Below are 15505 nucleotides of genomic sequence, written 5' to 3'. Positions count from 1 at the left end.
CGAATGTCCCTTCGCTCAACCTCTGAGCCCCTTGATAGTAAATTACTCTATGCTCACTTGTCCTCTCCTTGCCCTGCCTGTGCTAAATAAGCTGCACAGAAGTGGATGTAGACATGTTAGACATAAGCCTTGCCTTTGCCAGCTGTAAAGGCTCTAGGGAAAACAGATACACACTGGAAACAGTGGCACAACTGTATGAGACAGTGTATGACCACAAGCCAAAATGAGTGATCCAGACTGTGAAGAGCCACAGCAGTGTAATCACGACAGCTTCCATCTTTTAAGGCTTAACCATGTGTTCGCAGGGCACTGTGCAGAGCACTTCGCATGCCTTAGTTCATTTAAGCCTCCCGGCTGACCCCAGCTGGTGAGTGTCCTCTCCTGGTTGAGGGACTGACGTTAGGGAAGTAACTTACACAAGTAAGTTGTTACCAGAGATTCAAGCTCAAGCTCCTGGTACGCTGGTGAGAAATACAACTTATCGGAGGCCTGAGGAATTCAGGAAGAGCTTCCTACGAGACACAGATCTTGAGCTGAATGATGATTTTGAATACTACAGTCACTGCTATTTCAGATATGTGCTGTCCTCCAAGCTGCCGTCCTTATTTTCCCCAAAAAAGTCCCCCTGCCCTTTAGCCAAGACCAGAAACTACAGTTTTTTTAAGTCAAAAGTCCTGAAGAAGGGAACACAGACTCTTAATGTTAAAGAGTTTACTTCAATGATTTTACATCGTGGTAACCTCTACTGAGTTCTGTAATGGCTCCAGGAAATTAGAGACGCAAAAGATTTTTCTGTGCTCTTGTTTTCTAGACATTACTCGAGGGCAGAACCTTTCCTAGCTCCTACATTAACTGAGAGACATTTATGCCTACAAAATGAATTTAATGATGATGTCCTAGGTTTGTAGACTGCTTCACACTCTTCGAAGTGCTTTCCCACACATTTCCTCATATAATCCTCTCGACCAAAACCCAGCTGAAGTATGTATGGCAGACATCATCAATCTCTTTCTACAGATGATGAGACAGACACCAAGGTCACACATTTATAGTTAACAACCTAGTCCTTCCATAGCATCCAGCCCAGCAGTAGCCATTCCCTCCATTCTTCCTCTCCCCACCTGCACCTTTTTTACCCCTAGTCATTCAGCAGGTGTCTAATGTTGATACTGCTGGGCTCTGGGCTAGATGCTGAGCATACCGTGACGAACAAGACAATTTGTCCTGTAGGATCTCGATCTAATGGGGGAGACACATGCAAACATAAGCAATACAGTGAGGTCAGGGCTTATAATAAAACTATATGACATGTGAGCATATACTAAGAGAAGCTGGGAGGACAATATTTTGAGAATGCTTCAGATTTTTCCAAAATCTTGCAGGAATGATATGGAAGAGAAGAAGAAGATGTGATATTTCTGACAGAGGGACCGTCTTGTTGGAAAGCATGGAGATCTGAATAGGTACAGCATTGGAGGAGGAGGTTGGGGGCAGGAAACCAAAGATAGGAAAGGGGAAAAATATACATGTAGAAGGAACACAGAGTTAGGAGTCAGCAACAATTGGGTTCCTCTCGTCCCTCTGCTCAAAATTCCGTAACATTGGGCAAGTCACCTCATATCACTAGGCTTTCGTTTCCCAGTTTTTGAGGTGAAGGGGTTAGCCGTGTACCTCTAACATTCTGTGATTGTATGAAACATTAATGTAGAAATAGGCTGTGAGGAGTGGTTTATAAGTCCAGAGGAGGGAAAGGCTTCTGCAAGAGATAGTAATGAAATTAGGCATTGAAGCATTTTGAAGGATTTCCACAGTCATCGATGAGGAAAATGAGATTTCCTTACTTTTAATAACACCTAATTATTTAACAAACAAACAAAAACTTTCTGTTTTCACCACCAAAATGTTGAGTAATGATATCTGTTTGAAGAGGTACCAACATGTTTTTCTCCAGCTCTGAATGAATACATTCCCTGACTTTAAGGAGCTCAAACTCCAGTGTGGAAGAAAACATCAAACCCATGGAAAGGGGCTTAAGGATTTGGAGGCCTGGGTGCTGTTCCCTATCTCCTCTCCACTCCCCAAACCGGAACTATTTGGGTCACAGAAAACATCCTCACAGGAAATCCTGCTTTCCCACCTCTGGGTAAGAGGCTAAACTCCAGGAAAAGGATGGATTTGGGGAGAGCCCTGTGTCCTGCCTCTTCACGGGAGGTCTGGGACCAGGAGGACAAGAGGAACTAATTAAAAACACAATGGAAAAGGCAACGTCAGGTATTCAGAGCTGCAGGGCCCTCAGAAATCACTTAGTCCTCATTGTATAAATGAGGACACTGGGGCCCCAAGAAAAGGGACTTGCTCAAGTTCACAGAGCTCAGTAAGCACAGAGCTCCGGTTGGAACTCAGGACTCCAGCCGCCCAGAGCATCTTGTCACATGCCATGGTATTTGAGTCAGTAAGTCAGGTATCAAGCAATCAAATCTAGCCTCCCCTCTCCTGCCCCCCATCCCCCTTTATATACCACAAAGGAAAGAAAAGGCTGTACACACACACATGCACGCGCGCACACACACATACACACACACACACCCCAATTGCTCCCTTTGTCTCCACCATGGGCTCAAAGCCCTGAGACCTTGTGCTAGACCCTTGGGAGCAAAACGAAGAAAGAGAAGGTTCTGGTAGACCCTGCCATTGTAAGGATGCATCTATGCAGACACAGGTGCAGAATCCCACTCATCTAACATTTATCTTAGCCCCACTCAGTCTCGCTAGACCTCACCCAGCCCTGAGACGTAACAGCAGCAAATGTGCAGTTTCACAGGTAAACACTCACAGGGGTACTCATGACCACAGAAAACTGAGGCAAAAGCAGAGGAAAAGACCTGCAGCAACTGACAAGATCCTCGTTCAGGGCTGTGGTAGACGCATACAATGAGGGAGAGGAAAACAAGATTATTCTTAGAGATCTTTCTGAAGATCAGAAAGTGTCTGTTACAGGGACTTCCCTGGTGGCACAGTGGTTAAGGATCCGCCTGTCAATGCAGGGGACATGGGTTCGAGCCCTGGTCCGGGAAGATCCCACATGCCGCAGAGCAGCTAAGCCCATTTGCCACAACTACTGAGCCCACTGCTACAACTACTGAAGCCTGCGTGCGCTGAGCCCATGCTCCCCAACGAGAGAAGCCACCGACCGCAATGAGAAGCCCACGCACCACAGCAAAGAGTAGCCCCTGCTCGCCACAACTAGAGAAAGCCCACACGCTGCTGACTAAAGACCAAAAATAAAGTGCCTGTTGCAGTCAGTACAGTTTGCTTGCTGCCTGGCGGATCACTCAGGTCACAGAGGAAAGCACCATTACTTGTTTTCTCCTCTAATCACCATAACGACTCAGTGACTTAAGAACAGTCGTTAACATTTACTGACTACATCTGCTATGTACTAAGCCCTTTACGTTGTTAGTTTACTGATTCCTCAAAACGACACTATGAAAAAAACCCCGACACTGTGAGGTAGATACTCTTATTATCCCCCATTTTAGGGAGTAGGAAATAGGAACAGGGAGGTTAAATAATTTTCCCCAAGGTCATACAGCCAATGCAAAGAACCAGGATTCAAACCCTGGCAATTTTGCTCCAGAACCCTCGCCGTTCACCTGAGCATTCTGTTGGGACTATCCCTGAGAGGAAATGGACACTCTGTGCTAAAGTGCTGTGCCTGAGGGGCATGAAGGTGAAGCCAGGATTTGAACTCAGGCCTGTCTGGCTTCAGAGCCCATGTTCTCTTCTCCTTTGTCTCCTCCTCCCTCAGAGCAGGTGATACCAGGTCATAGATGCTGACTGGACCACAGCTGAGTCACTCCAGGTGAGTGATTTGCTCCGATCTCCCAGAATTACCCCAGGGGGTGTGCCGTGACTCTCCCCTCCTTCCCCTCCCCCCACCTCCAGCACGGAGAGTACCCCGGAGACTGAGAGAGTCCAGCGTCCCACCTCCATGAACGCCTGCAGTTCCTGGGCCCCCAGGAAGGGGCTGCGACCCATAGCCTGTGTGAGCACGGGACCGTGTCTCTCTCCTGCAAGGGCCATACAGGACGCCCTTGCACATTCTCTGGGGCTGTTTTCTAGGAACCGGAGGGCTGGCCAGTTCTGTTTCCTCTAAGTTCATGGCCCAGGTTCCTGCTGGGTGGCGTTGCTCTCCCTCAATTTCTTTCTCCAGTTCTGTCTCTGTCACTCTTATTTCTTCAACATGCATTTGCGGTGCTCCTGCTGTGTCTCTGTGATAGGCTGGGGTGTGGACAAACCAGACACCGTCCCTGTCTCCGAGGGCCTTCGCGGGGTACACAGACACCCAGTCGTGTATGGTCGGCACCACGATGGAGGGGTGTTTAAGGGCCACAGGAGAAGGAGCTGGAGCTGAGAACTTCTGCTCTGCTGGAAGTCCCAGGCCAACCAGAGTTCCCGACTCCCTCTGTCTCCCTCCAGGAGACTTACTTGGTGTTCACCCTTGTCCCCGCCACCCCCTGCCACCCCTGTGCAGCAGGGCCCCAGTGCACAGCCCTGGGAAAACAAGACAGTGGTGGGACCCATCCAGGAGGAGGCCTTTGTGTGCTGTTTTAAAGGCCCTGGATCGTGGATATGATTTCATTCGACGCCTCTCCGTTCTCCTACGGGTGCGCCTCAGCTCCTTGAGGGCAGCCCGGTGAGCTCTGGGTCCTCTCCCATCCCCTGCAGCCAGCACAGGACCCAGAACCACTGCTGCAAAAGTGTTTGCTCCGAATGGACAGATAGGTAGGTGCTGTGCCCACTGTGCCTATAAGGAAACTGAATTCCAGACAGGGCAGGTGATTGCTACCCCACCACAGCTTTTCGTAACAGACTGAGAAAGAGCCCAGGTTTCTTACCCTTGTGCAGGGCGTGCTGTGTAAGAAAGGGGAGCATGACTTACTTGTCTCTGACACCCGGGCACCTAAGATGTTGTCTTGCACAAACTAGATGCTTAGCAAATGTGGAGCAGAGGGAATGAATGGAGCTGGGTGGTATGACATGGAGAGCCCTGGCCCCCCATCCTCACCTCACCTACCACAGATCCCCTGCGGGTCACTTGAGCCAGTCACACTGAGCTGTTTGCATCCCCATCTGTGCCCTTCACTTCCTACCCCTGGGACTTCGTATTTGCTATTACTCTTCCCTGTCATCTGCCCCTGTTCCTCACAATCCAAGACCGATGACCCCAGTTCTGTAAAGTCTAGTCTGACCCTTCCCAGCAGAATAAAGACACACACTCTCTCTCTCTCTCTCTTTCCTGGGTTCCCAGCGCGCTTTGCACACTCTGCCCTCGTAGCACACTAATTGAGCTGTGCTAAAATTCTTTGCTTCTGTGTCTGTCTCCTCCATCTTAGAATTCCCTATGCCTGAATACAGAGCTGGTGTGAAGTAGAGGCCTCTTATAAAACATAATAACTTCTATCTGTTCAATGGTGTTAGGCTCTGTGCTAAGGTCTTTCCATATGTCTCATAATCTTTCCAACAATCCTGTGAGTCATATGTTATTTTTACCCCCACTTCAGAGGCGAGGAAACTGAGGCACAGAGAAGTGATGTAACTTGCATAGGGACGCCACCTACTGAGCAGCCGAGGAAGAACACTAGCTTAGGGTGGCCTAACAATCAGTCACATGTGCTTAATCACACCATTAGGCTCTGTCCTGGCGGTGGGGGGAGGTGGGGGGGAGGTTCCAGGCTGGTCACACAGGACCCAGGCCATGTGGATGAGAGGGTTCCGGCCACAGTGTTTCCTGGTGACTCAGAGCTGGTGACAGAGTCCAGTAGGCCCGTGTGTGTCTTTAAGTGGTGCCTTTATAAACTCTTCCCTTCCCTTTCCACCCTCCTTTCCATCGCCCCCTCGCCCTGGATCAGAACAGCTGACAGACCAGTTTATAACTCCCTGTCAGGTCTGACTTGTTAGAAATATGACGAGGGAACTGAGATGCCCTGTTGATGCAGGTACCTGTGAGGAACTGGAGTTCTCACTGAGAGCCAGAGCAGAGACCAGAAAAAGAGAAAGGATGCAAAGATGAGAAGCCGATTAAGACAGACAGAGAGTGAGGACCAGAGGCAGGAAAAAGAGCAGACCCAAGGAGACAGAGAGACAGAGACAGAGAGCGCTCGCGCAAGCTTGAGGCAGAGGTGGCAGAGATGAGAGGCAGAGTGAGAGAAATGATGAGATAACAGGGAGAGAGGGACCTGTGGTTACCTCACCCCGTTACATTCCCTGTTACAGATGGGGAAACTGAGGGTCAGAGGAAATGACCCTACTTCCTGGCAGATGTCTCTGTCACTTTTCTAAACACCATCAATTTCGTTTCTCTCATGTCCCCAGATACGTACCAGTGCCTCCTGTGCTGGCCCTGAGCGGCACGAATTGGACTGCAGTGGAGGGCTCTGGGGGACACTCATCAGAAGAGCAAGAGGTGAGAGGAAATATCCATGCAGGATTGACCAGGGAAGGCTCCCTGGGCAAGACAAGACTGGGCCACAAGAAAGGTTTATAATGACTTTATTGAGGTATGATTTAAATACAATAAAACACAGCCAGTTTGCACAGTTTCTTGAGTTTTGACATGCGTATTCTCATATAACCACCACCACAATCAAGATATAGAATATTTTCATTACCCAGAAAGTTCTCTTGTGCCACTTTTCTGTCATCTTCCCTCTCCCACCACCCCTGATCTGAGCTTTGTCGTATTTCAGTTTTAGCTTTGCCTTTTCTAGAGTTCCCTATAAGTGGAATAGGACACTAATGTGCTCTTTTGTGTCTGGCCTCTTTCACCAAGCGTAATGTGTTTGAGAGTCTGTATTCTTGCATGTATCGTAGTTTGGGTTTTTTTTTAATTGCTGTGTGGTATTCTATTGCATGAATGTTCCATGATTTATCTGTTCACCTGTGGCTGGGCATTTGGCTTATTTCCAGTTTTTAGCTATTCTGCATAAGGCTGCTATGAAGATTTATGTACAAGAGTTCCTGTGGATATATATATTTCAATTCTCCCAAGTAAGCATATGTTTATAAACTGTATGTTTACAAGGAACTGCTAAAGAATTCTCCAGAGTGGTTGAGTCATTTCTGTATTCCCTTCAACAATGTATGAGAATTCCAGTTGCTCCACATCCTTACCAGTACTTGGGATTGTCAGCATTTTAAATTTTAACCATTTTAGTGAATGTATCATGGTATCTCATTGCAGTTTTAATTTGCATTTCCCTAATGCAAGTTTGAGCATCTTCCCATGACATTTTGGCTATTTGTTTATCTCCTTTAAGGTCATAATGGATTTAAACCAGGACATAGCACAAGATTTTTTATTTATTTACTTATTTACTGATTGATTGATTGATTGATTGATTTTCTGTGTTGAGTCTGTTGCTGCGCTCTGGCTTTCTCTGGTTGCGGAGAGTGGGGGCTACTCTTCACTGTGGTGCACAGGCTTCTCATTGCAGTGGCTTCTCTTGTTGTGGAGCACGGGCTCTAGGCACTCAGGCTTCAGTCTGAGTTGCGGCACATGGGCTCAGTAGTTGTGGCGCATGGGCTTAGTTGCTCCGAGGCATGTGCGATCTTCCTGGACCAGCGCTCAAACCCGTGTCTCCTGCACTGGCAGGCGGAGTCTTAACCACTGCACCACCAGGGAAACCCATAGCACAAGATTTTGAAGTAGTTCTCCCAATGTAGCAAATATTTCCTTATAGCCAGCAGGAATGCAAAGGACTTTGGATCCAAGCTGACGTGGGTGCCGGCTGGCTGACTGGGTAACATAAGCCCGTTTCCTCATCTCTTAAGTCGGGGTCACACTAGCAGCCCGGCAGGGTTACTGTGGAGGATTAAGTAACAGAATGGAGGCAGGAGTAAGGAGCGATGCAGGCACACACAGCAGGTTCTCAGCACCCCACAGTCCCCCTCATCCATCCAAGGGTCCCACCCACAAGTATTTACATTACACAAGGGCCAGGGCCCCCGTCTGGGTGACCAACAGCAACTATTTGCTGGCCCGAGGGCTGGTGGCGGCATACGCGTTCTTCTGTCCTTTTCTGACAGTTCTGGGAGCAAAACTATTGATGGCAGCGCTGTGTGGAGTTCTCTCTTTGTGAGGACAGACCCCCTTATGTGCTATTGGCTCCATAACTCTAGGGAGCAGCACTGGTCTTCTGGGTGCTCCTGTACGAAAGGGGAATGGCTTCAAAACATTGGGAAGCACAGTGCTTTCTTAATACAGCAACTCTTTTACATTGGCCTTTGTGACACATGAGGGCTCTAAACCAGGGCAATGGTTCTCACATTTTTTTTAAAGAACTTTATTTTATTTATTATTTTTTGGCTGCATTGAATCTTTGCTGCTGCATGAGGGCTTTCTCTAGTTGCAGAGAGTGGGGGCTACTCTTTATTGTGGTGCGCAGGCTTCTCATTGTGGTGGCTCCTTTTGTTGCAGAGCATAGGCTCTAGGCACACACAGGCTTCAGTAGTTGTGGCTCGAGGGCTCTAAAGCAAAGCCTCAGTACTTGTGGCACACGGACTTAGTTGCTCCGCAGCATGTGGGATCTTCCCCAACCAGGGGTCGAACCCGTGTCCCCTGCATTGGCAGGTGGATTCTTAACCACTGTGCCACCAGGGAAACCCGTGGTTCTCACATTTTTGTGCTCATCAGAAATCACCTGGCCGTCCTGTTAGAACACAGGTTTCTGGGGCTCATTCCCAGAGTTTCTGATTCAGCGGGCTTGGGGTGAGGCCTGAGAATTTGCTTGGCTAAGGAGTTCGCAGGTGATGGTGATGGTCCCCTTTGAGAAGGACCAAGTTAGAGGGAAGTCCTTTCTGGCCCTGAGCAGTGCGATGGCAGCACTGGGGTTTGGCAGCACAGAGAGGACTCTCCTCGCCTCTCAAGCTTGGAATTCTGGGCTCAGATGCACTTACTGAGGGGGCAAGGGTTCTTCCAGGGCAAGGAATGGGGACAAAAATGGAGACAATGGTCATACTGAAATGGAAGGGGGAAAAATGACCTCTCAAATCAGAGCTTTTACTGTTAAAAATAATCCTAAGAACAGTATGATGTACAGACAATATCATCTCTATGCTACACTTGAGGAGAGTGAAACTCAGAGATCAAGTAACTTTCCTAGAAACTTACAGCTAGCAACTCGGGGGAGCAGGGTGGGAACTCAGGACTCCCTGGTGATTGTATTTGTTCTGCTGCCCTTGGGAGCCGCTTAGCCTGAAGCCAGATTGTCCTAGGTGTGAAATCTGGCTCCACCACTTACCAGCTGGGTGTTTTCTGCAAGTTGCTCAACCTCTCTGTGCCTCAATTGGCTACCTACAATAATGGAGGTGATGGTAGTCCCTACATTACTGGGTTGTTGTAAGGATTAACGGAATTAATATTTATGAGGTGCTTAGGACAGCACCTGGCACATAGTACCACCATATAAACGTATTGAAAACAAACCTAGCTGCCCACCACAGTGCACACACACTGCATCCCTCCAGGGGACAAGCTCTGGGGAGAGAGCTCAGAGACTACCTAGTACCCAGAGACAAGGCAGGCAGAAACACTTGGAAAAAAATTATTTATTTATTTTTTTATTGGCGTATAGTTCCTTTACAATGGTGTGTTAGTTTCTGCTGTACCGCAAAATGAATCAGCCACATGTATACATACATCCCCCCTTCCTTGGATTTCCTTCCCATTTAGGTCATCACAGAGCATTGAGTAGAATTCCCTGTGCTATATGGTCTATTCTCATTAGTTATCTATTTTATACATAGTAGTATATATATGTCGATCCCAGTCTCCCAACCTAGTACTAACCCTGTCTCCCCTTGGTATCCACACATTTGTTCTCTATGTCTGAGTATTTCTGCTTTGCAGATAAGTTCATCTATACCACTTTTCTACATTCCACATATGTGTTAATATACAGTATTTGTTTTTCTCTTTCTGACTTCACTGTGTATGACAGTCTCCATCCACGTCTCTACAGATAACTCAGTTTCTTTCCTTTTTATGGCTAATATTCCATTGTATATATATACCACATCTTCTTTATCCATTTCTCTGTTGATGGACATTTAGGTTGCATTCATGTTCTGGCTATTGTAAATAGAGCTGCAATGAATGTTGCGGTGCATATCTTTTTGAATTATGGTTTTCTCTGGATATATGCCCAGGAGTGGGATTGTTAGGTCATATGGTAGTTCTATTTTTAGTTTTTTGAGGAACCTCCATACTGTTCTCCATAGTGGCTGTATCAATTTACATTCCCACCAAGAGTGCAGGAGGGTTCCCTTTTCTCCATACCCTCTCCAGCATTTATTGTTTGTAGATTTTCTGATGATGGTCACTTGAACCAGTGTGAGGTAATACCTCACTGTAGTTTTGACTTGCTTTTCTCTAATAATTAGTGTTGTTGAGCATCTTTTCATGTGTTTGTTGGCCATCTATATGTCTTCTTTGGAGAAATGCCTCTTTAGGTCTTCTGTCCATTTTTGGATTGGGTTGTTTGTTTTTTTGTTATTGAGCTGCATGAGCTGTTTGTATATTTTGGAAATTAATCCCTTGTCAGTTGCTTCATTTGCAAATATTTTCTCCCATCCTGAGGGTTGTCTTTTCATCTTCTTTGTGGTTTCCTTTGCTGCGCAAAGCTTTTAAATTTAATTAGGTCCCATTTGTTTATTTTTGTTTTTATTTTCATTACTCTAGGAGGTGGATCAAAAAAGGTCAAAGAGTGTTCTGCCTATATTCTCCTCTAAAAGCTTTACAGTGTCTGTCCTTACATTTAGGTCTTTAATCCATTTTGAATTTATTTTTGTGTATGGTGTTAGGGAGTGTTCTAATATTCTTTTACATGTAGCTGTCCAGTTTTCCCAGCACCACTTATTGAAGAGACTGTCTTTTCTCCATTGTGTATTCTTGCCTCCTTTGTCAAAGATTAGGTGACCATAGGTGTGTGGGTTTATCTCTGGGCTTTCTCTCCTGTGCCACTGATCTATATTTCTGTTTTGTGTCAGAACCATACAGTCTTGGTGACTGTAGCTTTGTAGTATAGTCTGAAGTCAGGGAGCCTGATTCCTCCAGCTTCATTTTTCTTTCTCAAGATTGCTTTGGGAGACTTCCCTGGTGCTCCAGTTGTTAAGACTTCGTCTTCCAAAGCAAGGGGTTTGGTCCCTGGTCAGGGAGTTAAGATCCCACGTGCCTCGGCCAAAAAAACAAAACATAAAACAGAAGCAATATTGTAACAAAATTCAATAAAAACTTTAAAAATGGTCCACACCAGAAAAAGAAAAATCTTAGAAAAAGAGATTACTTTGGCTATTTGGAGTCTTTTGTGTTTCCATACAAATTGTACAATTTTTTCTTCTAATTCTGTGAAGGGTACCATTGGTAATTTGATAGGGATTGCATTGAATCTGTAGAATGCTTTGGGTAGTATAGCTATTTTCACCATATTAACTCTTCCTATCCAAGAACATGATATATTGCTCCATCGGTTTGTGTCATCTTTGATTTCTTTCATCAGTATCTTATAGTTTTCTGAGTACAGTTCTTTTGCCTCTTTAGGTAGGTTTATTACTAGGTATTTTATTCTTTTTGTTGCAATGGTGAGTAGGGTTGTTTTTTTAATCTCTCTTCCTGATCTTTCATTGTTAGTGTATAGGAATGTAAAGGATTTCTGTGCATTGATTTTTTTAAGTTTTATTTATTTATTTATTGGCTGTGTTGGGTCTTCATTGCTGCGCGTGGGTTTTCTCCAGTTGTGGCGAGCAGGGGGTACTCTTCCTTGTGGTGCGCAGGCTCCTCATTGTGGTGGCTTCTCTTGTTTTGGAGCACAGGCTCTATGCTCGTGGGATTCAGTAGTTGTGGCACATGGGCTCAGTAGTTGTGGCTTGCAGGCTCTAGAGCACAGGCTCAGTAGTTGTGGCGCACTGGCTTAGTTGCTCCATGGCATGTGGGATCTTCCTGGACCAGGGATCGCACCTGTGTCTCCTGCATTGGCAGGCAGATTCTTAACCTCTGCACCACCAAGGAAGTCCCTGTGTATTAATTTTGTATCCTGCAACCTTACCAAATTCATTGATTAGTTCTAGTGGTTTTCTGGTGGCATCTTTAGGATTTTCTATGTATAGTATCATGTCATCTGCAAACAGTGACAGTTTTACTTCTTTTCCAATTTGGATTCCTTTTATTTCTTGTTCTTCTCTGATTACCAAGGCTAGAACTTCCAAGGCTATGTTGAATAATAGTGGCAAAAGTGAACATCCTTGCCTTGTTCCTAATCTCAGAGGAAATGCTTTCAGTTTTTCACCATTGAGAATGATATTTGCTGTGGCTTTATCGTATATGGTCTTTATTATGTTGAGGTAGGTTCCCTCTATGCCCATTTTCTGGAGAGCTTTTATCATAAATAGTGTTGAATTTTGTCAAAAGCTTTTTTGCATCTATTGAGATGATCACATGGTTTTTATTCTTCAGCTTATTAATGTGGTGTATCATACTGATTGATTTGCATATATTGAAGAATCCTTGCATCACTGGGATAAATCACTTGATCATGGTGTATGATCCTTTTAATATGTTGTTAGTTTCTGTTTGTTAGTATTTTGCTGAGGATTTTTGCATCTGTGTTCGTCAGTGATACCGGTCTGTAATTTTCTTTTGTGTGATATCTTTGTCTGGTTTTGGTATCTGGTGATGGTGGCCTCCTAGAATGAATTTGGGATGCCCCACCCTCTGCAGTCTTTTGGAAGAGTTTGAGAAGGATAAGCGTTAGCTCTTCTCTAAATGTTTGGAACTTTCATTTGTTGGAAGATTTTTAATCACAGTTTCAAGAAATATTTGAAAAAAATTTAAAGCCTCAAATTTGATGGAGAACTCTGCCTTTGGTGGGGGTGGGGGACAGGTCGGGGAGGGGCCACAACGCCCTCAGGCCCAAAGCCCCATACCCTGGCTAGGCTGTTATGTCCAAGCTTCTCCCTCTAGTACCAGACTCCAGAGGCACAAGTCTGGGTCCCCACGTCCCCTCCCCCTCGACATCCCGAGCCCAGGAGCTCTGGGTTTCCTGCCGGCGCGAGGCCCCCGCTTTGGGCGGGCGGAGGAGGGGTGGCATTTCCTGGCGGGGCCGCGGGCAGCGTCACTTGCTACCGGACACTCGGACAGCGCGCTGACCGACAGGCACCAGATGCTATTTATGGTGGCGCTCCGCTCAATGCGCAGTTTCCGTTTTTCCATCGACCGTCGGAAACGGGGAAGCGGGGAGGGCATAGACGTCATGAGCCCCCAGCCCCAGGCAGGGGTTCGGGGGACTGGTCGGGATGGCTGCCTGACCATCAGAATCTGAAGCTTCCCGAATAGAGGGGGAGGGGAACGTCACCTCCCCACGCCTCTCTCTCTGCTAGCAGGGCTGACAAAAGCCTTGCCTGTCCCTCTTCAATGCCCACAGCCCTTGGGGTGACGGGCGGGGTCGTTTAATGCCCTGTGAAATAATCCAACAGCCTGTAGGTGCCTCCAAAGCACCTAAACTCAAGTATTTTGAAACCAAATGCAGAATCCCTCTCCGCTCCCCCGGCTTTCAAGCCACCATCTCCGGGAATAACACTCCCATCTAGGCAAATACAGCCAGAAACCCAAAAGGTTCCTGGATTTCTCCTTCCCCCTCATCCCTCAAACCCAGTTCTTACAAATCCGATTTTGTATCCTAAATACATGTCATCTGCATCTGCCTCTCGCCATCTCTCCTGGCAACATCCTAGTCCATGCTCCAATCCCCCTTCCTTGGACCACTGCATTGGCCTCAGCACTGGTCTCCCCACATCCTTCCCACCCCAACATACCATCTCCACCTGCAGCCAAAGTGCTTTCTAGAAATGCAAATCTGATCCTGTATATGATATTACGCCCCCTCCCCTAACCGAATAAACAAAATGGTGCCCCTCCCCACATTCTTTTAATTGTCCACAGCCTTGCTCCAGCCAGTACTGGACTCTTTTCTATTCCTTTCATGAACCTCAAGCCCTTCTGCTCCAGCCTTTGGCATACCTGGAAGGCTCTCAATGCTCTCTCCTCTAACCTACCGTTCAGAACCCACTCTCTGATCTCAGTCCAGGCATCAGTTCTCAGAGAAGTATTCCTGGCTGGGCTCTCCTTTTTTGCAGGGGCTCAGAGATGTGAAATGATTTGCCCAGTGGTGCCACAGCCCCAGGGTGACAGCACTGGTGTTGAACTCAGAATTGTATGACTCCTACTCTTTCTATTTAGTGATGCAAAGGCAACAGGGACCAAAGGAGGCAGAGATGAAAGCCGATCCTTGACCCTCATTGCAGAGAGGCTTCAAGACTCCTTTCGACTGAGTCTTGAAGGATGGATGTGAGAAGAGAGGGTGGTAAGGCAGAAGCTGACACATAATGGAGGGTGAGTTGAATTTGATAACAGTGGGTGAAGTGGGGCTAGAGCCATGGGAAGGGAGTGCGACATGGGGCTGAGCAGACCACAGAGGCCCCTCCCCTGAGTCCCGGCCAAGCAGTTGGTGTGGCCAGGGGAGGCCTTGTGGCAAGTCCAGGAATTAGACTTTTTTTTCAGGACATGGGCAGCCCTTCTCCCATGGGATTCTGTAAAAGTTACCCTGACTTCTTTGACTTCAACCAGAGAGCATGAGAGGAACAGAGGGAACAAGCTGCACTGAATTAACTGTATCTTCACGGAGAATGGCCTGATGGCCAAGGAGGGGCTGGACTCAGACTGCGGCCACACTTTGGGACTCAGTCTGTGAATTCTCAGGCTCCAAAAGGAGCTCAAGACCAGAGATGCTGGAAGGACAAAACAGTCTGGCATGGTGGATAGAGTTGTGGGCTGAGAACTGGATAACTGAGTTTGCGTCTTGGGTCCTCTAAGTTACTGTAAGCTTTGGTCAAGTCACATCTCCTCATGACCTAATTTCCTTCTCTATAATGATAACCAGAACTCCCATGTGCAAGTGCATATGATGTCATCCTGGGCTCTGGGCTAGGTAAGGGTCCATAGATTATTGCCCTCACCACCTTTTAAAGATCATCTTATATAATCCTCAAGACAGCTCTCTCAGGTAGGTGCTATCTCCCCATTTTACAGATGAGGAAACAGGTTCGGAGCTAAGTGACTTGTAATATTTGAGGTAAAAGGTAAGAGAATGAACACAGATACCCTCTAGGGGCTGAGCCCGTTGCCTACCCCTCTCTGAACCTAGATTTCTAGGCCACAGTACAGAGCTCAGCTCCTGCAATGAGTTGAGCCCAGATCCCTCTTCCAAGCCTAGGCTCTAGCTTGGCTCCAGAGGACTCTGGTGTCAAATTTGTTTCAAACCCAGGTTTCACCACTCACTAGATATATAACACTGGTGATGGTACTTTTATTTTCTGTGCCTCAGTTTTCTCACCTGTAAATTGAAGATAATAATAGCACCAACCTGTCAGAATTATTCCTGAGAACTAAATG

Source organism: Hippopotamus amphibius, chromosome 1 (assembly GCF_030028045.1).
Source record: "Hippopotamus amphibius kiboko isolate mHipAmp2 chromosome 1, mHipAmp2.hap2, whole genome shotgun sequence".
In the NCBI taxonomy this organism is placed as follows: Eukaryota; Metazoa; Chordata; class Mammalia; order Artiodactyla; family Hippopotamidae; genus Hippopotamus; species Hippopotamus amphibius.
Note: the sequence above shows the minus strand (reverse complement) of the source record.